Below are 26,773 nucleotides of genomic sequence, written 5' to 3'. Positions count from 1 at the left end.
AAAACTACAGCAATTAAGCCTGAAGGTGGAGACAGGATAAAGAAAATACTTACCTATTAATTAAGATAAAAATATTAAATTATAATGAAGTTAAAACAGAAATCTAATGATTAATTATACATTGCTAACGTCAATATGGTAACTTCTTTCGCTGATCTTAAATTGAAAAATACTTTGACTTCAAATAAATTAAAATATTCTCTGGATTAACCTTTAAAAAGTTTACTAATATGACTACATGATTGGAATATCTGTCACCAAAACTGTCTATTTATTTAGACAAGGGAAAAAAACACCCAACTAAACTGAAAAATTCTTCAGATTAGGAAATACATATTTTTTTTTCATTTTCCAAAACAGTTTGGTTTTGCCTAAAAAGGGTCACATGTATTATAGTCCCAGTATCAGATGACTACATTCTGATAATTTAGCAAAACAGAAAAATATCAGCATTTTAAATAGATTTATTATTATTATTTAAACCTCATGCTTTTTTTTCCATATGCATATAAACCACTGAATTAAATTTTATAATATTTTTGGGGGAAAAAAGAACCAAAATTCCATTAGGTTATATAAAAATGATAATAATTAATCATTTTGTATTGAGAGAATACTTTGGACTGAGATGAGTCTCTACGTAAACTTCTAAAAATACAAATGTACTGACTCAGGCAATTAAAGATTCCTCTACATTCAGTTATAGAGATTAATATTTTAATGTCAACTCAAACACATTTGCTTTAATTTAGATTTAGCAATTTCTGTAAACCTCAAAAAACTTTGTCAGTTACTATACAAACTGATATAAAGCATACTGGATTGACAAAACATGCAAGTGAGAGACACTGATGATATTTTCCCCCTAAATTACAGTACTTACATGAAGAACAAGTTATTAAAAGGATGTCAGTCTGAGTGCTAGTCGCCAAAGCACTGACTTTTTATATGGCTTCAAAGGAAAATAAATGATGTAAATTAGCTTCTCATGATTTCATCAGGTGATTTCCATACTTAACTAGAAGCGTTCCTCACTCCGAGACAATCACTGTGTTCAGAATTAAGTTCATATCAGTTAGTTGTCTATGTTTTTTAAAATGACACCAACAATAGAATGAAGAAAAGCTATACATTTCATGAGGAAACTATACTCATTCCAAACAAAAGCTAGTGGTTCATATAACACTAGAAACAGGTATTTACCCTGGTAGTAGCAGAAAGAAGTAAACCATCTATGCATACAAAACAGCATATTAGTTTAAGAGAATCTAAGCAAGTCTGAAACATGCATAACTTTTTTTTTCCACATGGGTACAACTCAGGGAGGAAGGGGAACAATTTTTAGTAGGTAAGCTGCAGCTATCTGCTTTGTTTTGACAGCATAACATAGAAACCTGCTTATGTGTGCCACTCTTTTCAGTTGTCATTTTAGCTTCCACATCAGCCAATCAGGCATGAATATCAACAGCCTAACCTAAGTCCATCAGCTCTTAATATTACCCTTTATATTGATGCTGCAAAGTACAACCACTACAGCTTAGAATGAGCCTTAATAATGTATACATGGTTTGGTAGGAGGAGAGCTAGACTAATGGTGCACAAGTTCAAGAATGATAGCAACACCATGATGATACAATCAACGTGAAGACTGTACTTGCTTTATCAGAGACCTACTAGCATCTGATGCTACAAATAATCTCTCTAGACAAAATTTAAGATATTAGCATTCTAACACAAATGTACTACTTGCTACGCATGGAAAGAAAAAAAAACAAACTTATTAATACAGTGGAGGCAGATATAAAGCAAAAAATAACATTTCAGAATTTGTGAAGGGGTTTCAAATTTCAGAGACCTTGGAGGGGAAGGAGTGGTTTACACCATGAAACAGGCAGAAAGCCAATGCCAGTCTGCAACTATCTCTAGGGCTACAGGATACAAATTTGCGAAAGAAATTCCTCTAACCTCAGCTTCTTCTTTGTCTGAAGAACAGAATTGAAAAAACTCAGTATCCACAAGATAGGACAGAAAGGGGAGACACTGGTTTCAGAGTTTAAAGTATAAATTGAAAGTGTTCCACATTACAAGGAAGAGCACTATTTAAGCATATGTGCAATTATTTTTCTAAGAAAGCAGACAATCATATTGCTTAGGACTGTAATCATCAGCATTCTTAAAACTACACTTCATATAGGTATATAGAAATGTGTATAACTTTTTTTTAGACCAAGACAATACACTTACATGAAAAAGTGAGACAGCAAGAGAGGCTGAGATTATGATTACATAGGTCATTTTTGACAGCAAATCTTGCATTTTTTGAATCACAACAAATGCTATGAAAATATTTTCATTTGCACACTAACAAAATAACTAAAAAGCAACAAGTATATAACAAAGCAGCCTACTAACTTGTTGCTATGGGAAGCGTTAGCCAAAGAAGAGAAAAATGGTTTAATAACCTGACAAGAGATATGAAACTGTAAATCATCCATTTAAAAAGAGCTCAGAGTGACACCATTGGCTAGATTTATTTTCCTTTTTGCCACGCAACGCCTTCTCCTATAACACTACTTACACAATCATGGCTGAGGCACTGTCTGGGAAAGTCTGCTAATGACTAATTAAAGGATAGGTTGTCAAAGATGCTTCAATGACAGTTTGACCTACCTCCCCCATTTTAGTACTTCCCCAAAACAATTTGCTGCTTGTATGATTTGTGTCATAACCATTATATCACTTAAATATAATTATGTACGTGACAGAAAGAAATCTTTCCACAGCACACATAAAGAAAGCATAAATATTAAAAAAGCAGATGATTGCAAATGACTTGAAAGAGCAAGTGATTAAGCTTAATGCTTGTACTTTAAAAGGCACAGGCAAAGCGCATTCACCTACACACTTGCAGAGTTCTCTTGAGCAAGTGAAAGCCACAAAAGCTCAGTAGCATAAATAGCACTAAAATTATCTATAACAAGCAATACAGTACAAGACACAAAAAAAAGCAAAATGATCCCTGCCTCCTACAGTGGCCAAATTCTGATGGCATATGTTCATGAGTACTACATGAATATCAACAGAAGAAACAAAAACCACCTTTGAACTGCCTATATGATTCATGTTCCTTTCAGGTAAGACTGTTATTTGAATATATTTTAGCAACACCTACACTGAATTCTATATATTAAAGCCATAAGTACTTACTCGGAGAGTGAGAACAGTAGCTTTCCTTTTATTTTTAATACAGAATATGATTTCACTCATCACTTCATATTTAGCGTTAGATTTACCTTTCTGTTGGCATTTCTTTGTTTCATACTTTATTTAATTTCAATATCAAAGTGTATTATGTGAATCTGGTTTGCATACATCATGCAGTATGATAGAAGCATACTGCTTACTAACTTGCTTTTCTCTAATTATTGGCTGCAGCTGGTCATATCCTTCACTTGGTCCCAGCAGCATACTGTAGCAAAAGTGCTAGAAGTAATAGTCATTAGTCACAGCCTGGCAAAAGCAAAAGACGCATTTGTTTCACAAATCACCCCTTCCCCCCCCCTTTCTTTTTTTCCCCTTTTATTTATCCTTAAGGGAAAGCAAACTTCCAAGCACAAAATGCAAACAAGTTTTCTGCATTTTGGAATTAGCTGGTTATGATAGTGGAAATACTAAATATAATAAATATTCACATAGCACACTTTTGAAAAGAAGATGAGGTGGCTACAAAAAAAAAAGGACACAAGAAATTCCAGTGGACAACAGGGGCTTGTATCTGAAAATCAGATTTACTATTTCACCATAGCTTGGCAATTCTCTGAAATAAGAAACAATAATAGCACCCTGATTACAGAGAGTATTTATTCAATAAACACAGAAGTCAGCCTAAATGCGCATGTTTAATTGTCAGTGCAGGACTGTAAAAAAATAATCATAATAAAATAATTTTTAAAAGTGTATTTTTCTTAGTTGTGTCCTCTGGATTAGTTCTACGAGTTCAGATGGCCTGGTCTGTACATGTAAAAGGTTTGAATCAAAATAAGTTTCTTCTCAATGATTAGATCACAGATTTAGAGATATGTGAAAGTAAACAGGTTTGATTCAAAATGCTTTGATTCAGTTTTTATATCCTTATCACTACACTAATAAAGAGCTGTTCTCTTTACTACTAACCTAACTGTAGGTGTCTATGCAGAGGAGCTGAAACAGCCTCATTAGATGTAGAAAGAAACCAAAGTGCTATTGCATTAAAGTCAGAAAATATTCCTCCAAATGGCAAATTAAGAACATAGTCAAAATTAGCAAAGGTAATTGTGCACTTTTTCCATTGAACTTACTTCCTGACTGGCAAGTCTGAGTGATTGAGTGTCGAATACTGACACTCCTGATAGGCACTGGAATGGTTCTTGACCTTCTTTGGTCAACAGGATCCATTGGACTACTGGAGAATGAGTCACTTTGGAAGGTGATGGTCTTTCGGACTTTGAACGCATACCTGAAATAAAGTCATGCTCCCCCTCTCTACTCAAACTTTACTGGCTGGCTTTTATAAGGTAACCTCTCTCTGCTGTACTCAACATTTTCCTTTAATTTGAGAGTGCTCCTGATATCCAGACTCAGGGAGGGTCAAAGGAGATGTTGTGCAGGGAAGCTGTGGATGCCTCATTACTTGAGGTGCTCAAGGCCAATTTGGATGGGTCTCCAGGCAGCTTTATATAGTGGGTGGCAACCCTGCCCATGGCAGAGGGCTGGAACTAGATGATCTTTAAGGTCCCTTCTGATTTAAGCCATTCTGTGATTCTATGAATCAGTTACACTGCCAGAAACATTGCCAGGTATATATGTGTCCACAGAGATGTTCAGTGTTAAGTACCAAAATCAAATAACCTTCAGGCTTAAATAATTGATTTTTCTTTTATTAAATAATCCCTGCTTTGCCTAGTTATCATTATCTTTCTTAAACATCTGTCAGTCTAAAGTACAGCAACGTCCTTGTGGAAGTGTGAAGCATTGAATTATCCTTCCATACAGGCCAGTAGCAATTACATACTGATTTTAGGGCATTATGAGCATGTAACTCACACTGAGTTCATCTAGATTTTTGTAAAGTGGGATCAAATTCAGAACATGGATGCAGATGTCAAAAGGTTTCACATGAATGTTTGCAATCTCAAAGTCAGTCTCAGCCTGTCACAGATAGAGCTATAGGAAAAACCACATATCTGTGTTCGTGTATGTTTCTTCAGAGTTTGGGAAAAAGGAAAGCCTAGATCCAACCACAAGCAAAATATTAATCAAAAGTTAAAGGAGAAGAAATCAGCAAGCAGGCAACCATAATGTTTGTGGTGTAAATGGGTGCAGTCATGTGGTGACTGAGGAACAAGATGGCATGCTGCAGGCAATATTGTGGTAAAAAACAGCAAATTATTTCAAGTCACTTATCTTGCACAGAAATAACCTAAAAGCCTTGATAATACTAGAAAACAAACTTGGAAGTATTTTTTCCTGGTTCTCTGGAATGACTACAACTAAACAGCAACTGTGTATTTAATGTAGTCTTTTTATTTTCTAATCTTCGGATAAAATGTTTTTAGTAACATAAGCTAGTGCGTAGGAAAAAAAAGATTACAGGCTGAGCTGACAGTTCTCTACATTGTTTCGGCTGATGAACAATTCCCTAGATAGAAGCTTTTTCAAGCACTTAGTTTTAGGGCTGTTTGGTCTGTTATTTCCCATGCCTCAAGATCACTTTTGAAAAAACTTGAAGTTAAAATAAGTTAGCTAAATTTGAGAATGGCATCAAAGCAAAACTCTTTAGGTTAAAGTTCCCAAATAAACGTAGCGCATGCATCTTTCCTTATAGCCCCCGTTTCATTCAGTATCCAGGATAAGTACTCCTCAGTGAATGATCATATCTGTACAACAAATGAACCTGCCACGTATATTCATCTTTGATAAGAAGAAACTGGAAAATGTGAAATGAATGAAACAATAAATTGCAAGAACATAAAAGCTAATCTATCTTACTGGAGAGTACCTATAGAAAATACTATCCTTACTTCCACCATCAAGTTTCTAATTAACTGCAGGGAAGCCAGTACACCCCAAAGATTTCATAGCCATCCACTAGCATGTGTATTCTGCATTTTTAGGAGGAATTAGGTGAGGCATTTAGGATTTTATTTGATAAAGCTGAGAATGATCAGGACTGCAAGTTAAGTCACTTGATTCTAATTGAATGCACTTGATTCTAATTGATGCTCTAAAAAATGCAGAACTAAGAACAAAGGATAATACAAAAAATATTCACATGCAAAACCAGTGCATTTTTCACAGTTTTAAGTGTTATGATCCCTTTGCCTCAGTCCTCTAAGTGTAAAACAGACATATGGGATTGCTGTGATAAAACCATTATACTTGAGTGCATTTACTACAAAATAGTAATGAGACTGAACCAAGGTTGCAAGAACTCTTAATTCCATCAGTTCTAACCAAATTTGAAGCTGAAATAATCTTTTACTACAGCTGCTGAAATGCAATTTCTGAGTGCATTATCTTGGTAAACATAATAATGTGCCATTAACCTTTGCAACCCAAGTATATTAGATATACTTGCATATTCTAATAATGTTCCCTCATACGATCATCATTATACAAAACTGAAATCCACAGAGAAGAATTTACACTAGTATCTAACAAAAACAAGAAAAGAGTGTACCATAATGAAAAAACAACAATTATTTCAATTTGCAACAGGTTTCTAAATGCATATGGCATCTTTCTCCTAAAATTTTCAAAGCTCTGACTGGTTTGCTTCTGAGGCCTCATAACAGAAATGAAGCGACTGTTGATTTTAGCAGACCATGTATTTCATGCTAACCAGCACGCTTTCAGGACTGCTTAGGAGAGGACAAAGCCAATGTAATCTGATCAGAAACTTAATGAGATTAGGTATGCACAAATGCATATAATTCCTATTTATCTAAAAAAAAAGAGAAGATATCCATCTTAATACTAATACCTATCACTGCAAAGTAATATGATTTTAATTTACTTGCATCTTCCCCCACAAAAATGATAAAGAATAACATTATATATTCAGCTGCAATTTCTGCCAAAGAACAAAAAACAATACAATTAATAGCTGGCTCCAGCTCTCAAGCTGATTTTCAAATTGCCTTTTCTGGTAGCATTAAATGCTAATATTCCCAAAGAACTACATAGAAGGACAAATAACACAATAACTTAAAAACACATCACGTACCATTGATTAATGACATACTGTCTGATGTTCGCAATGCAAGTTTCTAACACTGCCTCTGTAGAGTGTCACCTGCCAGCGTCTGAGTACTGGAAAATGAATTTTCTCACTGTTCTAAGGAAGATGAAGATGGAGCATATGATCCTCTGGCTTACCTTTTAGTCAGGAGCAACTGTTTCTAATAACAGACAAAGGTAAATGAGACATAGCCAAAGAAAATCTTGTCATCTCTTTTAGTAATAATCACTGCAACAGTATTCCAAAATAAATCTTTGGGCCGGGGAGAAAAAAATAAAAGTACTTAGCACACATTTTAAAGTTTTGTCAGGGCTTTAGTGGGAATCGTGAAAGAAAAAATGAGCTTGATAGGTATAGATTAATTTCCATTAAAAACAAAAACGGGTTAGAAACAATGCCCAAAATAAGAATCCAGCTTCCTCAAAATGCTGTTTTTCAACTCATTTTCATGGATACCTTTCCCAAAACTTTTTTTTTTTTTTTAAGAAGGTGAACTCAGCCAAACACTTCAGATTTAAATTTCCTTGTCAAAGTTTCATTTGTGTGCATTTTGGATGCTTATTTTGGACCTACATCAAATTGCAAACCATAGCCAGAGAAATCTCACCTCCATAAAATGAACTTTTAAAAATACTACTTTTAAATAAGTAAGTAAAGTCATCTAGAGTTTCAAGAAGAGTCTTAAGGTGTTGGGAAAGAAAACCACATCCATGCATAAAACATTAATGCTTAAAAATGTAGGAAAACAACAAAATGTCAAAATGTAGCTCAATTGATTTATTATTTAGTTATAAAAATGCATGTTTTAACTTCAAGCCATTATATCGGAGCATTTTCAAGTTTGATCTCAGGCAGTAATCCATATCTCTAAAATCACCTGCCTTGAACAGCAAACTTCATATGATCCAGTCATCTCTTTCAAGGCTCTGGTTACGTCTGCTATAGATGACCACAGGTCACTGCAGAAAGTATTTTCTGAGCAGAAGAGGACAACACCACCAACAGACAGCAGCGTGAATGGGTACATGACCAGAAAAAAAAAAAAACAGCAGCAGAAAGCCAAAAAAAAGTAGTTTAAAAGCTGATGGCTGTGGATCAGTTTCAGCTGAAAATAAGAAAAAAGCTTAAAAACTATGTTGCTGCTAATGAGAATAACTCAAGTGTACCAGTGAGTGCATGGGTCTGGAAAGTCATAGCACTTCAAAGTTGTTAACCAAGGTACAGACCTTGTGTTAACACAAGAGGAAATGAGTAATAAAAAGAAATTACATTTTCTGTTTCAAAGTAGTATATATCGTACAGAAGAAAAAAAAAATCAGTGTTGTATACTTATGCACCCATACACCTGCCCTTACTGCAGTCTGTGGCACTGCTGCTAGGTGCTGCGGTGTATGTATTAATAGGATACAGCTCATACATGATTATTTTGGCTTTGGCTCTGAAGCTGACCATCCGACTGCCTTACTCTTAAGTCCATTGCTTTTTAAAGGTCAAAGCAATACATATGATGCTTAGAGTGGTATAGAAGTGTACATACTGAATTTCCTGTTCCTTTTCAATAAGAAACATCCATCCTGCTCTTCTTCACATACACATTCTGTTTATAACAGCGTTAACATCTACTGGAGTGCACAGGACTACTTTCCACCACAAAAGATGCAAAGATACACAGATCCCCATTTTTCCTTCTTGCACCTTCATCCAAAATGAAGAACACTAATCTGTTCAAGCAGCTGCTCCTAAACATGTAATTTCAATGTCTTCTTGCTTTTGAGATTTTCCAGTGTAATCAGAAGGGACAAAGCAATGACTGTGGACATAATGCTAATGGATTTCAAGCTATCCCTAACATAGGGTATCACCTAGAATTATAATATAGCATAATTATGTACTAAAATCCTAAAGTAGATAAACCTAGGATTACTGAAATGGGCAGAGACAGATGGTAATGTAAAAGTACAAATTGTGCCACAGAACTTCTACCTTTTCTGTATTTTAATCACATTTAGCTCAATTTGATACAGAAAAAAGCAATTGCTAAAACACCAGATAATCCCAAACCAAGATATGTTTTAAGGTTGGTTCCTCTCACTGGAGGAGCACCAAATGTTCTACAAATAGTCCAAACAAGTCTTTTGTACTGAGAAGCATCTGTTCAAAGCATTAATACCAGCCAAAATTTCTTTCATTTTTTTTTTTTGTTCCACCAGTGGGGAAGGAACACAGAGAATTTCTATTTCATGTCACCTTTTAGAAGCACATTGATACATGTCCACTTCCTTTGTTGAATGGAGATGGGTGTTGTTTTTAACTTCAAAATTTGGATCTAAAGACTAAAAGGCATTCCTTTGGCTGTGTTGGTCACTCCCAAAGTACACGTTTAGCAATGAAAGAACAATCACACTGACTTTAGTTTTGATTAATTATTTATCTAGGGTGTAGGCTATGCACTGCCTCAGAAATTAACTGTTGTTCCACCTGAAAGCAGGAAACACACGGTAGCTCAAGGTAGAAATTCAACTTTGGCACATTAGATGGTCACCACTGGGAATTAGTCATGTTCACCTAGTAAAAAGAAAAATTATTAAATAAAATGGACCTTAATAGTAATTCACGAGTACTAACACTGGGCTTTTACCCCGCCTATCACCAGAAAAACGTAAGAGTTTCAAAGAAAGCATGACAACATAAATATTGCTTTTCAAAAAAAAATGAATGGGAGTATATTAAATTTGCCTGCATTTATCACTTTTCCAGGAAACCCCAAGTATCCCCATATCCTATCACAAAGAAGTAAAAAGTGAAAATGCAACACAATCATTCTTCTGCAGGCTTTTTGAAGTTACACTTCAAGGATCTACTCAGCCACAATTCATATAATAAGACATGTATTATAGAGCCTGCATTCAGGTTAAGTAGCTTCCTTTACTAAAAGGAAGTATTTTCAGCTCTGTGTCACTTGCTGAAGTCTCAGCTTAAAACTTGCTACTGTTGGTTAGCAAATAATATAAGGGAGTATTTCAGTCACATCTTACTAGTAACAATGAACATTAAGAATACTGCACTTCAAAAAAAAAAATCCCTTTAAACCCTGCATAAGCTTTCTACTGTCCTACTGACCCTGCCAATTAAATTCATTCTCCTAATGACAACTATTAAGGATGATTGTCAGCGATATGAAAACAATTAAGTGGTTTTCCCAGTAGCTTCTCCTCTCTCATGACTCTTTGCTTCTGTCCTCTCCTCTAATTTCTGTGGTGCTAGTCAAAATATATCTGCTTTGCTGAATGGCTTGAGCTCTGAATATCTGAGATTTATCACAAGAGCTGATACTTGAACTTAAAACTGTAATGGTGCACTTACAATCTTATAATTCAGAGATAACTTCATTGAGGGTAATTTGGTAAGATTAATCAAGTCTAAAAAAAGATAAGGGGAGAGATAAAAATGAAATCAGCAAGTAGCTTATAAATGAGATAGATACACTTTACAGAACACCTTTCATTAATGCAAATTTCTAATTAACCACTGAACACTTTAGAATCGTGGACATTGAACATTTACAAATGAATTATCAAGAAAAAAGCCACTGAGTTTGCCATGAAGTTCATCTAAAAGATTGCATAATTTCCCCTTACTATACTATATGCAGATGCTTTTGTATATGTAAGTACCGAATGTCAAGCATCACCAGATTTTCAGATTCTCATCAATCATTTTTCACGTCTGCATTAATCTTCTTCTGTAAATTATCTCTCTGTGTTTACTGTAAGATACATAGAATGTCCTCCAAGTGGAAACAAGCTTAGCAGCATCCCCGCTGGTTTACCCAGAGGCAGGCTTTGTTCTGGTTCATCTGGCAGAGCTGCACTGATGCCTGTGCCTCAGGTAATGTGCAAAGTGTAACCTCTGTAGAGGTGAAGGCTACTGTAACCCAAATTATTACATGGTCAATCATTCCCCAGTACTCATCACAAACATGCTTGGCATATCACTTTTCTTCTATTACTTTACTTCGTTTTGACAACTGTAGCATAGATTTACCCTAAATTCCCTCAATTGCACAGCCTAAAATCTAAACTGCCACTATCTATTCCTGACTTATATTGAAATTCAAAATATGAAAGTATTCAGAAACCTGAACTAAACTAAAAAGAGAGTAAAGGTGCATTGACTGAACATAAGAACACAAGCAAAACCAGTAACAAAGTGACATATCTCACTGCACACAGCAAACATATGCAGCGCACACTCCTGCCACATTCACATAGGAAAGAGTATGGAGAATAATATTGCTGCTAATCTCTCAGAGAATCCCCTGCTCAGATACAATTTTTTTTCATCTTTTATTTGGATGGACTTCAGTAGAAGGGCAGCTGGCCCTAGGAGCTAACACTAGAAATGTCTACAGATTTGCAATGATTTCTGGCCCCACAGAGCAGAAAGAGAATATCAGTTATCCCTTATACCTAACATGCTCATGCTGTGAAGGCCTTTTCTGTGCTTGCAAAATGGATGTTTATGCTTGTAAATAGAACTTTTTCATATAATAACTAATGTTTTATTTAGGAAATTGAAAATGAGTTACTCTTCGTAACTAATAACTGCATGATAGCAAGTGTTGCATTTTTCCTGAGGGAAAGAAAGTTGATGTCTCCTATAATGAATAAAGAACCCGGCTGTTCAGACTAAGGATGATTTAATCCTGTCTTGACTACTTTTTTAAAAAAACCTTAGGAAATAATGGGTGGCAGACTGATTTGCAACAAGGTTAATTCCATAAAGCTTTGGGCTCCCCTATCTCCATAACACTGCTGGAAGGCCCCTTCCCCCACACATCCATCTCTGGGGTCTAGCAGCTCTCACTGCAAGGACCCAGGCTCTGTTGAGGCCCACCTACATAACAACCTTCACTCAGATAGCCAAAACAGAGCTGTGAGAAAATCTGTAGAGAGATTGGAAGTGTAAAATTTGAGCCTCAGGGCAGGCTTGTTGAGATGGGATTGCTAAAAACACTGCTCTTCAAGAGGTAAAACACCAGCACAGAGAGGAGAGCTGGGTCTGACTGAGACAGAGCCCATGGTAGCCCATACAATTCTGTGCTTTGTGTGTTTGAGGCTAGAACAGAGTTGCTACCATAGCTGCATTTTGACTATTATGAGCAGTGGCAAGGCTTTCTGACTCTTCCCATCCCAGTGAGCATGCTGGCGATGCACAAGAAGCCAGGATGGGACACAACTGAGTCAACTGACCCAAACTGACCAGAGCAATGTCCCATACCACATGACACTGTGCCCCACAACGGAAGCTCAACAAAGGTGCAAGGAGACCTTCTGTGGTTATGGCATTTCTCTTCCCAAGCAACAGTTACATGCCCTAAGGCCATGCTTCCAGGAAAGTGGCTGAACATCTGCCTGCAAAAGCAAAGTAACGAACAGACACTTGTTTTGCTCCTGTGCATAGGTTCCACTTTCCATATTAACCTGTCATTATTTGGATCTCCTCTCTTTCCTGCTATATTCTTGCAGTCCCATAAGAGAGAGGAGCAAGCAAGAAGCCGGATGGTAGTGGCTAGGGTCAATCTGCCAAATATATATATATATAAAATCCAAAAGAGGGAAAAAAAACCTTGAAGTCAGCCTCATTTAGCTCAGGAGCTAGTCAGGAACTGTTAAGTCTATTTATCTGTGCCAGTGAAGCTGGTGGGATAAGGCAACTCAGCAACCTGAGGATGCAAGCTAGAGAGCTGGGGAAGCTGAACTGTCCCTATTTGATTAATGCCTCCTGGCCAGTGAAAGCTCTTTTGGTGCCTTACTAGCAGTGGTGAACCTAAAAGCTCACTAAATTCTAGGTTTTTATGTGTGTGTCAGCCAATAAGAAGTTGCTTTAGATTTTAAGTTGTGTCTATCCTGTTTGCAGAAAACTCTGCATTCATAAATCTCAGCTATTTTGGCAAACAATAAATAAATAAATCACACTTTCATATGCAGATACTATGTAGAAAAGGTCAATATGTTCTTTGCAGACTGAAGCTATCAGTTTGCTGAGATGCTAGAACTAAATGGCCGAGTTATGTTCAGTCAAAGAGATCAGTTAATAAACAATTATGAAATTGTCTGCTACAGGTCAACTGTGATTGGAATAATGTAGACATTATACAAAAATATACCTAGTCGAAGTCTTCTGCCAATATTCTACAACTCTGAGGTTAATCAAGCTGTTCAGCTTACTATCTCAGTAGTAACGCACCAACATTTTTCACCAAAGAACTAAGTACAAGCTCATTTTTCCCTTATGCCAATATTTGCTCTATATCAGCTAAGAACCTTGTTATGAAGAGGGGGAAAAAAAAACAGAAAAAGAAGAAAGAGCTTAATCTGGGTAGGCTACAGCTGAGAACTCATTTCTCTAGGAAATAAGAGCACAAGCTACTGATCTGATGTACTGAGATATTTTCTGCCACCCACACTCCAGAGAAATCCTCCGGGATGCTGCTATAGGGTTCTCAAAGCAATATCCCAGTTTCTCCTGAGAGCTCATTGAATATGCAAATATTCATTAGAACAGATAATTGATTCTTAATCTCCACACTTTGTGTTGACTACTGCAGAAAGCTGGAAAGAATCTGATCTCTTTCCACTGCTCTAACCACTCCTTTACATTATACATAAAAAATAGTTTTAAAATGCTTTTTTTCCCCAAAGAAAGCAAAATAAATAAATCAGATGATTCCTACCAGTTTCTAGTCATTATCCTTTGTTTTTCCCCAAACTGAGTGTTATAACACTTTGTCTCTGGTTTACTCACTCGTAAGAGATTCAATCTCCTGAGACCATGGAAATTTTCTGGGGTGAGGGGAGTGTGGAAGAAAGGTTTGAAAAAGGCAGGAGTAGAAGAAAACAAATCTTGCATCTGAGATTTCAATCCCTAGAGGGATTTGGACACCCACATTCCTGTTAATTTTCACAGCTTCTTAAGGAAAATATTTATTTAAGCTCTTTAGAAAAACAGCGTCTAATTCTCTAGATACGCAATTTGCACCATTCAATGAAGCTGAGTTCTCAGAAAAGAAACAGTGCTGTGATGATCAAGAGAATGAACTAGGATTTACGTGTTTTATCCATGTTATCCTGATTTATCCATGTTTTCCACGCAAGCTACTCGCATTTAGTCTGAATATAAATTTACATTTTCCCTTTTATAAATTGCAAATTTAAACATTGGATATATTAAGTCATTTTCTCTAGACTATACACAGAAGGCTTGTAAAAACAAAACCACTGTCTCACAGGGATTACACTCAGCAGTCTAATAAGGCATTCAGGTTTATGATGATGAAACATGCAAGTTACACTACTACATAAATGAAGCAATTTTACCAAAATACATTTGAAGATATAATGACTAATAACAGAATTCCTCTCAGATACTTAAGACATTATTGGTAATACTTTATATAGACACATCTTAATACTTACAAGTTATGATGCAAGGAATATTGAAAGCATCATTTAAAGTTATTAAAATTGATATGGTAACAAATCATTGTACTACTCTCCAACTTATAAAAAATTATATTTTAATATTTTCTTAATTCACATTTTTTTCGCAACATACTACGTTCAAAGTTCAATATACTGTCTAGCAATTAGTTCTCTTGGCATATTAGCCAGTTAACTAAATACTGCCTGCTTATATTTTCCATGTAAACCTCAGCTGCTGTCATTTTCTCCAGTAAGCAAGCATAACATCTCCTTGCAATGACACAACCAGCAATCACCTTATAAATATCTGGTAATAGATCCTTAGGAACATAAGTCTGGCTACCCAATAGGAAACGTCTGCAGTCTGAACTAGAGTAAATCAGAGCACCACAATAGGCAGTTACTGCAACAGAACGCTAAATCTAAAATTTACAATTCTATAATGCAAGAGTTTGCCCAAGTGCCAGGCCAGAGTCTCATCTCGCTCAGCTTAACACCTCTGGCAACTGGGGCACATCTAGATGGCAAGCTACAAACCAATTAACTGTACAACTCAATTGCTGTGAGTTGGTGATCTCAAGGGTCATTTCCCATCTCAATAATTCTATGGTCCATAAAAATCTTCTCTTGCTTTTATGTAAAGAGTACCATAGATACGTCTGACAGTTGGAACTAAATACAATTTCAGAGAGGCCTGTGCAAGTCATTTCAGTTTATATGGGTTTTGTTTGTACGTTTGTTTCTTCATCATCCTGTGTCCTAAACAACATATGGACTTTCTTGCAAGAATATTTGAAGTTACCTGTACAGCTACATTTATGCTGCCAAGATATTTACCACAGATATTTGCAGCTTTTACTAATGGCAAAATGAGAGGGTTAGACCAGGGGCAGAAAGCATCTACAGTAGTTTGTTATGTCTACACTGGGTTTTGAACTAAAGCAGCTTGTGTAACTGAAACATCTTGAACATGAGGTTTTGTCTAACTTCCAAAAAACAATGACAGTACACTTTTTAATAACATTTCAGCTGTGAAAACAGAATCTACTAAGTGTCATAAACCTTACTTAAGAGAACTTTAAATTCATTTTGAGAACTTACCTCTTTGGCTGCATCAACATCATTATTTATTATATTCTCTTGTACATAATTCAATTGGTCTATGTTTATGGACTACATACAATGATATTGCCCAGCTCTTCCAGTGTCATATTTTAAAGAAAAAATATACAAAACCATGAAAACAATTTTGAAATTTCTATTATAATCCGTAACAAAAAAAAAAAAAGGAAATGTAGAAACTGTCACAGCATACTTCAAAAAAAACCTAGAGCAACTTTAAATAATCTAAGCTCAGGAAGCCTAAATTTTTAAAAAATATTATTGGTGTGATTTTTTCGGGTGGTGAGGTTCTAAGGAGTGTTACACTGCATATTAAGATGCAGTTTTCAGATACTACACACGATACTGCATTTCAAAGTCATTTGAAAAGTAGAGAACATTGCTAATAAGACAGCAATCTTATGTCCAACAAATAAATAACAAAAAGTGTTTCCCTTCTGTGCAATTCCAGACTACACTGTAATTTATCGTTATGCTATCACACTCAGCCTACAGAAAAATATCACATCTTAAAGTAGATTACAGAAAATAAATGAGACATGAAAATAATGAAAAAATAAATAATTTGCATATCATTTTCATAAATAGACATGGTTAGATGAGGCCCAGAAATATTAAAACATCTGACCAATGTCATACATGAAACCTATGGCAAATCTGAGAAGGTATGAGAGATAAGTAGTATCCTAGATTGGTACATTAAATTTCTCAGCCTGAGCAGTATTTCAGATATTGCTTACCCTGTTTTGCTTGAATACTTGACTTATTTCTGTTTAAAATACGTCTGTTTCAGGAAGAGACTATTTTTGCTGTAACTGATCACAACTGGGGCCTGTTCAGGAAAGGGTTTTATTGAATGACTCTGTGTGGGAAAAAGAATCATACTTCACTGAGCCTGTCTGGAACGATACTGTTAGCTCTCTAAACAGAGAGACAGAAAGAACTGCTCTTACTCGATATTCAGTGGGAAAAATAGAAGAACGTTAACTTCTGCCAAATATTTGCAAGTGTTACAAATTTACATCAGCTCAAAAGAATATACAGCATTGATTTTTATCTTTATCATATGACTACTATACTGAATTCTTCGATGGGGAAAAGTATATACTTTTGAGGACTGAATTTTCAAGTTAGATTCCTCTTCTTTTCATTATGCTTTTTTCCATTGAAAAAAGAAAAATCTGATTTCGCAGTGTGAAAATGAAAATACAACTGACTTTTATAATCTACTATGCATGACACTTACATCTTCATGATGAAAGCTGCAAACTGCTGTTTGCTTACGCTTAAAATTTTCCATGATTAGACAATGACATATTGGTCCTTCCTGTAAGCAAGACCAGTTCTAATAATTCTGTGGCAGAAATATTACCTACATGAAGAGACAAGGTACTGAGATATTCCTTCTCTTCCAATTTTATCTTGAAAATGAAATCCTTTTTATCTTGCTTCACCACAACAACAATAAATAAAGGAACAGGCAAGTTTATAGCACACTCTACAAATCTTTCTGCAATCAGTACCAAAGATTCAATGTGACAGTTGCATGAACAGATTCTGCTATTTCATAAATGGCAATGTTTAAAAACACAGATATTCACATATACAAAGCTAACCTGGCTGTTAGCTGGCATTTTTGCTGTCAACATTAATAAGCCAAACATCAGCGTGGTATTGGATGAACCAAACAAAGCGAATACTGGGTACCCCAAACACCTACAGAACCAAAGGGAGAATTGCAGACTTGAAACAAAGGAATAATTATGGTATGCACTCAAAAAAAAACCCTGAACAAACAAACAATAAATGCAATATGCGGTTCGATTAATACAAGTTTTGATTCCACTCAGAGAAACATATTAGTTCAACACTGATTTTTATATTTTATGACTGCTATATTGAATTCTTCAATAGGGGAAAAAAGTAATTTCCTAGGTAAGTATGGAAAATACAGGAATACAATCCCCAAAGAACTGCACTATTTTATAGATGAGATTTTCTTTATTATTTTAGTATTTCATTCTCAATTATTACAAATTCATTTCTTTTTAAAGAAAAAAATAGTGACACAAAATAAATTCCCAAGCTTCAGCTTACTTTCTTGGGGAAAAATGGATGGCATGCAGCATTCCCTTTTGCATGTTGTTTCCATCAGAGAACATGGGAACTGCACAATGCCAGCGGTTTTGCTCAGGAATGAATCGATCTCGGCAGGTGGGTCAGACCCATACAATAAGAACATATTTATTCTTCTATTGTTCTTCTCTCTGCTCTCACATCATGGGCAATCTGGTGAATCACAACAAATGTATCTGTGAGGCTGATGCCATTATCAGCAGAAGATTTCAAATCAAAGCAGCATTGCTCCCCCTGGAAGGTGACTGTGGATGTGCTCCTCTCCCTCCCATACCTACATCCATAGTATAAAGGAGTTTCCATCTGCTTCATTTCCAAACAATCTAGTGTCTGAGATCATAAGAGTACAGAAGGCTGGCACTTTTCTTAAAGTGCTTGGCTGTTTTAAATTAGTATGAAGGAATTACACATTTTGTTGATTTGTTACACTGATATACGTAAGGCCACTAACAGATAAGGTTGTGATCTAACACAGCAACACTCACAGTCAAAGCTACCTAACATGGGTTGTCATTTCACATCAGAAAGCCCAGGAAAACCACATAACCAGATCAGTAGCATTTTGATATCAGGGGAATATTTTATTTTCATATTATAAAATACAGTGACTAGGAGGTAATGTCGGAAACACAGCGGAAAGCAAAAACAATGAAACAGCTCAGCCCATTGCGAATCCCAGTTCTCTGATGGCTCTGATAAAGCAGTAAAGCACCACTGTGTCCTGCATGACCACTAACCAGAACTATCAGCATAGCAGCAGCTCACTAACCATCTTCCAAACCAAACTTATACAAAAGGAGTTTGCTAGTAAAAACTTAAGAACCAGAGGAGTTTATATGATAGAGGACTGGGATCTTTAGACTATCAGTGTCTATATATATAGTCTATAGTGTCAAACACTAGCACCGCAAATCAGCAGGTAGATACACAATTCCTCTCATGAACTGAGAAATAACATTAGTAACATTCACACTTGGTTTCAGCTGGAGATGGATGTTCAGCATGGTGGATGACAGAGGGTAACAGAGACAACAGCCCCAGATGTTGTCTTATTTGCAATGTTAAAAGTTAATTTACATCTGTTCACACAGCTCTATAGCAAACACACATGGCAATGTTCGCCAGATAGTCTTCTCCCTGCAGAAGCCTGTTGCTTTAGCAACTGCATGTTAAGAGCCACAATGCCAAAAGACCAAGCTGTACCTTGCACACAGCACAGAACACTTCCAGGACAACAAAGTTGAAATTACAGAACAAATCTGGTTGCAGTTATAATATTACCAAGGTAGTTAACTCCACTGAGTCCCTTTGTATGGACAAGAATATTGGAAGAGCCTATGTACAGTCTATTTCTAATGCTTTTTACCCCTCACTACAAAATGTAGTCCTAAATCCATCAAAGATTACCTCAGCATGGGTTTATAACCCTGAAGAGATGTTTTCAAATTGTCTGGTACCTACATGCAGCCAGGTTTTCAGAAACTTTGACTATGTCATATTTATTGCATACTCCCCATGCTAAGTTTCAGTATTTACTAGAACTTTTTAATAATGAAGTACAGGCTTGATTTGTACCTTAATAAAATAACTGCAGCAAAACTCTAGTAGGTGCTGATGACTGGAATACCTATAATTGATGGGACGGGTAACATATCTTAATTATCCTGTATAGTTAAAATCATATTCCAAGCATTTCTCAATGTTGGTAAACTTAGATATAAAAGACTGTCTAAAACAGTGCCTCCCTACAAGTTGTGGCAGAGGTCATGACTTCGGATACAGCACTACCCTACTACTCTCCTTCAGTTTGCATATGTATGGTTTATGCGGTCATTTTTTATTTGGATCATCTTCCAGGCTAGTAATCCCAGCAGAGGTTTTCAGGTTGGTCAAGCAAAAATTCCCCTTCCTGATTACTTCCAATCACTTCCTTGACCTTCATATGCTTGGCAATGGTTTCTAAGATAAAGTGCTCTATCAACTTCCCAGGGATCAAGCTGAGGCTAACTGGTTCCTTGTGTACTCTTTCCTGCCCTTCTTAACATAGGAGTGACATTTGCTTTCCTCCAGTCCTCAGACAACTCTCCCAATTGCTATGATCAAAGATTATTAACAGTGGCCATGAAATAATCTCTCCCAGAGTTCAGAGGAGCATCACATCAGGGTTTGCAGACTTATGTATGTATAGTTTGCTTAAATATTCTCTAATCTGATCCTCTTCTGCCAAGGGTATTAGTAGCAGCAAATTAGTTACATACAGATAATTAATGAACACATACCAAATCAGCACCTTTCTGCAAACTGGAAATCAAATCACAAGGTATTTATAATTTAAATTGACAAAATAAACAAAATTTCCACACAGAACTGGAGTTTTAATCCAAAAATCTGAGTCCCAACCTACTGCTGCTGTTCCGTACTTGACAATCATTTCCTTCTATGTAGCAGGACAGACTTTAAACTTTTCTGCCTACAATTCAGCAGCAAAGGTCCACTCCTGCTCAGAACATTTTCCTGTATTTGTATAATCAGTAGATTCATCCTAAGTAACAAAACACAATCTGGACTATTAATCAAGCTGATTCAAGTCCCCACTTTTAATTATAACCAGACAAACACTTAGAAGCAGTAGAAGCTAGAGAAGATATAAAAATAGCTGAATTTGACTCATTTTCTTGTTAAAACAAAAATGTTATTTTTCTACTTCATCTTTCATTGCCCTGACATCAACATCTGTACATACAGATATGTACATACGTGTTTTCAAGTAAATATTTTAATAACATTAAAATCCTGCTTAATTAAAACAGCACAGTTCAGTTTCCCCTGAATTATATTATCCAAAACTGCTTCTCAAACATCATTGCCAAATGGTTTGTTCACATCTTTACAGAAAGGGCACTGCTCATTGAGAAATAGAGTCAGATCCATGCTGCCAAAATTATCCACAGGGGACACGTTTTACCATCTCATAATGTTTCTAAACCTTTTGAAACACTTCTGTGGTCTCATAAAGATTTCCCTTGATACCCTGAAAACAAAAGGTCACATCTGCATTTATCCAGGTCCCACAGTTATAGTAGATTTATCACTGCAATATCTGAAGGTATGGCATAGGAAAGCAAGCTGGAGCAATCTATTTAATCTCAAGCAGCAGTCGCCTCTAGCTCTTTCTTTGCCTGTTCTGCGGCGTTTTTTCTCCTCTGAGGAGAACTGAAAACAAGGCTGACTATAACTTACTTGGTTTGTTTTCTGGGTTATCTATATCATCCAAATAAAAATATTTGAGCTAACCCAAACCATAAATAAGCATGAGCAACAAATTTTGAATCCTCTTCTAGGCTTGGCTGATTAGCTGTCTTGTCTAGTCTAGTAAGCTAGTTATCCAAAGATCCATTTTTGGCACAGAAATGAGTCTTGATTATGAAGCACTGAAGAAGTAGTAACAGTTTAAAATCATGAACGAGCCTTTACATTGCACAATACAGTTATTCTAAATCAAATAGCAAAGACACAGCATTTGTCCTTTCTCATTTGTTTACTTTGGGTATTTGACAGAACTTTCTGTGCAGTTTATTTTCTCTGTGGTGTCAATTCTCTCTACTGACTGTACTGGCAGCCAGCACCAGGCAGAAGCAAAGGACCAGAAGCTATTTTTAACTTTTTCCTTGCTTCCCTTAATTGGCTAACTTCAGGTCCACATTTTCCCTTTTAGCTAGAAATTGTTTTAGCTCTTAGTGTTAGGTTTTAGCAACAGATGGTACACTTCCCTCTGAGTTAATTCTGAACCAGCATCTCAGGGTTGAGATTGCTAGAGGTGTTATCTTTCAGCAAAGATCCTGATTTTTTAATCATTACCAATCTAAAGCCTACTTTAAAGAAGTTGTTGAGCTGTGTTGTACCACTACTCTGTGTCAAACGACTGCTTCCATCCATCTAAGAGAAAGATATTACCAGAATGCTGAACAGTGAAACAGCACTAAATAAAAGCTATTTACTATTTGCCATTGACTAAAAAAAAAAAAAAACAAAACAAAACAAAAAGAAACAAAAAAACATAATCCAAACCACTCTCCCAAATTCTCTCAAACTATGTCAAGATTTCTGCAAGTTCTTGTCAGTAACACTGAACTCTGGCTTTCCCCAACCTGGAGTGCAGATAAAAGTAAATAACAGAGAAATACAGCAAAAATAATAATAAAAATAAAGGTAGAAACTAGTGGAATGGGGAAAAGGTGAGAAGGTTAAGACTGTGATAGAATTAAAAGGAGATGAACAGGAGACAGTTCTTGGACAACAGAATTGGGGAGAGCAATAAAGGAGTTCACAGAACACTGAAAGGATGAGTAAAACAATGAAAGAGTGAGGCAATGGGAAGTGCAGAGAGGACAAATTGTCTTATCCAGGAAAATGCCAGTAGATGAAATGGTGAAACTAAGATCTGATGTTAGAAAATTCAACACACTCTTGAAAGACAACTTAGCAGATTGGCACAGTAAATACATATTTTTAATTTAACACGTTCTTACAGTAATTCGAGTATTAGCACCATGGGTCATAAATCTATTAAAATATAGAACTAAAGGGAAAAAGAAAGGAAATGAGGTTGGTTCTCAGTGCTCTTGAATCTTTGCACGAAGAGCAAAATTCAACTGAAATGTTTCCTGGGGCAGAGAAAGATTAAATGAAAACTAATGGTACCCTAGGGGCACAAATAGAACTTCATAGGGGTCGTCTATAGTTATCTTAGACAAAGGCTAAATACAATATTAAGTTTGAAAGTTTGAATAATATGATGGTCAGCTGTTCTTGCTTCTTCCTGTTGCATAAATGAATGCCATTGCATCAATGAGTGAAGAGTTTTAACTGTAATGAGCCCTGCTGTTTTTACCTCTGACCAAAATTTTCACATTTAGGTATCAAAAAGTGAGGAACCTTGTTGTTGGTTTGTTTTTTTTTCTTCCCCTCAAGAGATGCTTCAAATGTTTAATTTGCACAGATCTTTAACAGAAGCCTTTGAATTTGCCCGACAGTGTTCTCGTTTGCCCTTAAGATACTGTCTTTTGAGCGTATTGACCTTTTTCCTTATTTATGTCCAATACCTTCAAACTAGCATAACATTACATAGCAATTATTCTGTAAGGATTCCTCAAATTTGTCTGCAAATAGGCCTGGTCACTATAGTAACCTAAAATTAAAATTCCACCACTTATTCCCATTAATTAAATTTGTGGTGCAAACGGGAACTATTAAAGAATGTATGGCATGATGAATAACCTTTCCATTAAACATTACTCTCTGATCTCCTTCACACTTTTGAACCAAGATCTCACCATGTCATCGTTACTCACTTCAGCAGGTATCCCCTTCATCTCTCTCCTTTTTCTTCCTCACTCAAGTACCCTGTAGTTCACTTACTAGATAAAATTCTGCCCTTCTTATACGCCATACGTAATTCAGGAGAAATTCCCAGAAGAGAATAAACAAGTTCAGAGCTCTCTTCTTCAGGGTTAGGGCTACCACTCACTGCCCTACTTTAGTTAATGCAATACATCCAACAGGAAATGAGCAGCTTTTTGAAACTGTAAACAATTTATAGTGTCCACTGAATGCAGCAAACGATAACATTAGACTTGTAATTCAAATCTAATTTTTCAAAAACAGCTCTTCCATAACAGCACACTTTATGTACGTTCATCAATAGTATGCATGGATTATAACAGCCTGCTTTAAAATAATTTCATTTGCATTCAGAAATACAGGAGCAGGAATAGAGCAACGCAAGAGCAGAAATAAGCATCAGCCAAGATTACCTCAGTCTGCTAGAAAATATCTTACAAAATTATGAAGTTAACTACCTTTATTTGTGAAAATGGATTATATATTTTTTTTCTTTAAACTAAGGCCTGTTTATTTTAGTGGCAGGTAATCAGCATTCTGGAGATGTATATACTGCAACATTTCTTGTATAATTTTTTACCTGTACTCTGAGAAGATTTAAGAACTAGCATGGCTTCACTCCACCAAATCTTCAAGTTTATTTCTTGTTTTGGACATTGATAATAGCTGCTGGCATGCAGTCCAAACAAACAACATAAACCTTAAAACGATAACCTCTTCATCTCCTGGTGGCAGGTCTCATGTTTGACAATCTCTCCTCTCTGTACTTTGAGTTTTTGTTTCTAAACTTATCTGAAAGAGTTCTGGATATGCAGGCAGAGCAGAGAGCTAGCTTTGATAATATGCAGTGCCTAAAGACAATTTCAGCCACAGTAATACATGCAATAACCTAATTCATCCTATACGTAGGAGATTCCAGAATTTAAATTGAACATAATCCTTACAATGCTTAGAATACGCATTTCAATTTTATACTTCAGTGTAACTTATTTTCTCAAACTTCAAATGCCAACTGGATTTTAATTTTTCAACTGAAATTACTCCATCTTTTCATTGTTTGACGAAGAAGGTGAGATCTATGGAGTGTTATAAACAAGAACAAATTAAGGATAAAAAAAGAGTAATGAGAGATTTTTAAATCAAGGAAAATACCTTAGGGAATGCCTTCAGATCCTCTTGATAGCCTTTACAAGCTGCAGCAATGGCCTACACAGGACGGACAAGTTCAGCTGTCTGAAATCAATTTCACCTTTCAAGTAACAAGGCCTTACTTCTAAAAATGTTTAGGTACTTCCCTCTCAGCAAAATCATGAGGACTAAGTGCTCAGAAGAACCTTTGAGGATGTATGCAGCTGTGAGCAATCTATTGAGGTAAGCATATAGCTTTTTGTTGAGGGTGAGAAGTGGAAGGGATGTCAGAATGGAATCCACAGAAGGCGAGGTGCAGAGCAAAAGGTTTCCCTAACAAGACAACAGAAATAGAGATGCCATAGCCTAAGCCCTAAGAATTAATAACCAAAAGTTCAGCTGTTGAAACATTCACCCAGGACAAGAGAAAGCAGCATGATTTTCAAGCTTAGCCTCAGGGGATTTGATTCTCCCAACAGGGTGCTCCAATTAGCAAACCGTTCCCTATAGTGGAATAGAAAGATTAATTCTCTCTAACTAAAGCTATTTTACTTCGCAGGGAGCAAGAATGCTGCAGCTGCATTGTAGCAACCCAGTGTTGCAGACAGCACTTGGTAGTTTGAGATCTTTAGATGGAAGACAACAGGATACATTTACATTATATTGATGAATAAATGCAAATGACCCTACTGTGTTTAATGAAAGAACATATATGTTACCTGTTTAACGAAGTGGAAAGGTTCTCATCCTGGAGCCCTTTTAATAGGTAGGAATTTAAGGATGTACACACGACTGTACAATCATGACCTTAAGGAAACTGTAACAAAAGGGTATTAACTAAAATACCTGTTAAGTAATAAGCAAAAATCCTGTATACAATGATGAAAGCTTTTAAACATTATCCCATGTTCTAGTATTTATGCTCCATTTCTATGCTAAGGTATGGCACTTAGATATTGAAAATTGTTTTTAGTTTGACCTCTAAAGAACCACCTTCAAACCTCAATTCCTTTAATTGTTATTTGACACTGTGGGAACCAACCTGGCTTGCAAAGGAGGCCAGGTGAATCCCCAAGGTTTAGTGTTCTGTTTCATTTCTGTACTCAGTTACTAACTGTGAGACCATTTGGCAGCAGCAGTCTATAAACCTTCAAATAATTAGTTTTTCCTAAGATAGGAGGAGATAGCAGGAAGAACTAATACAGAAGACTATAACCAAAAAAACCTAACATTTCTTCAATGTGCCCCACTTAGAAACACTTGAAGAGAACTTTGTCAGCTAAGCATGCACCTCTACATACCCTCATATTCCAATTAAAAGCAGGACAAGAGAAAGAAAAAGCTTTCAAAATTGGAATGCATACAGACGAAAAACAATCTCAGCAATTCAAACTTGCAGTGAACAAAAGAGAATGGAGAGAGGGGTAATATTCTTTTTCAATATACAGCTCCACATTTGTACTTATTTTTTGTTTACCTTCTTAGTATTCATTAACATATAAGAAGAAATGCAGCTTTTCTGAAATCAAGGAGAATTTTTCTGATGACCCTGCTAGCGGCAAGATTTTATACTTGTATCTTTGTCTTCTAGTTCCAAAGAAAGTGGTCTTTACTGACACAAGCCACTGAACTGGGTATATCTCAATGTCAGATGCAAAACTAGGATGACTGGGGATGACAGGGACAGACAATGCAGTACATGACCTGCGTGTCTCAGAAATTACCTGCAGAACTGGGGAATGACTAGAGGCTGTCAGCCACTAAGACACTGCAGATGTAATAATGGGTCTTAAAGAAAAATAACCCTACAAATCTGCCTATTCTTTAGAACCAGCTCTTCATTTATTTTCCTGCTAAGATTAATTTCAACTCCAGAGCTAGACTCATCATTACTGTGAGTTTAAAAGACTCTTGGAGGATGCTTCTCTCTTATACAACTGACGCTCAGCACAACAGCTTTTTTCCACTCCTGGATACTCCCGGTCAATTACCAATTTTTTTTATTTTAAATTTTAAAGTAATTCACAACTAATTCCCTTCCCTGCTCTCACCACTGTTTTTACTTTCCCTTTTAATCTCTAGAAAGGGAAGTGTCACAAAATCTATAAAGAAAAAAATAGGTATCAGTTACTTTATCTTCATTTCTTTTTGGTGAATATTTGATTTTTTTTTTCAAGTATTCTTAACGTATTTGCTTATTTAAATGAAGAATAAGAAATAGAGA

General features: G+C 36.0%; 1 protein-coding gene across 2 annotated transcripts in view; it reads right to left on the bottom strand.

The window, feature by feature from the left end:
- CCSER1 (coiled-coil serine rich protein 1) overlaps positions 1-26,773 on the bottom strand; it is a 632,727-nt gene that overhangs the window by 170,500 nt on the left and 435,454 nt on the right. The window contains exon 12 of one of the 2 annotated variants that reach the window (XR_002438019.1): positions 17,955-18,174. The exons of the other annotated variant lie outside the window; for it this stretch is intronic. The gene's annotated coding sequence lies outside the window, so the exon portion shown is untranslated. Of the gene's footprint in view, positions 1-17,954; positions 18,175-26,773 lie in introns of those variants that run through there. 2 annotated transcript variants of the gene reach the window in all.

This window comes from Numida meleagris, chromosome 4 (genome assembly GCF_002078875.1).
Source record: "Numida meleagris isolate 19003 breed g44 Domestic line chromosome 4, NumMel1.0, whole genome shotgun sequence".
NCBI lineage: Eukaryota > Metazoa > Chordata > Aves > Galliformes > Numididae > Numida > Numida meleagris.
This window is presented reverse-complemented; position numbering and strand designations above follow the sequence as displayed.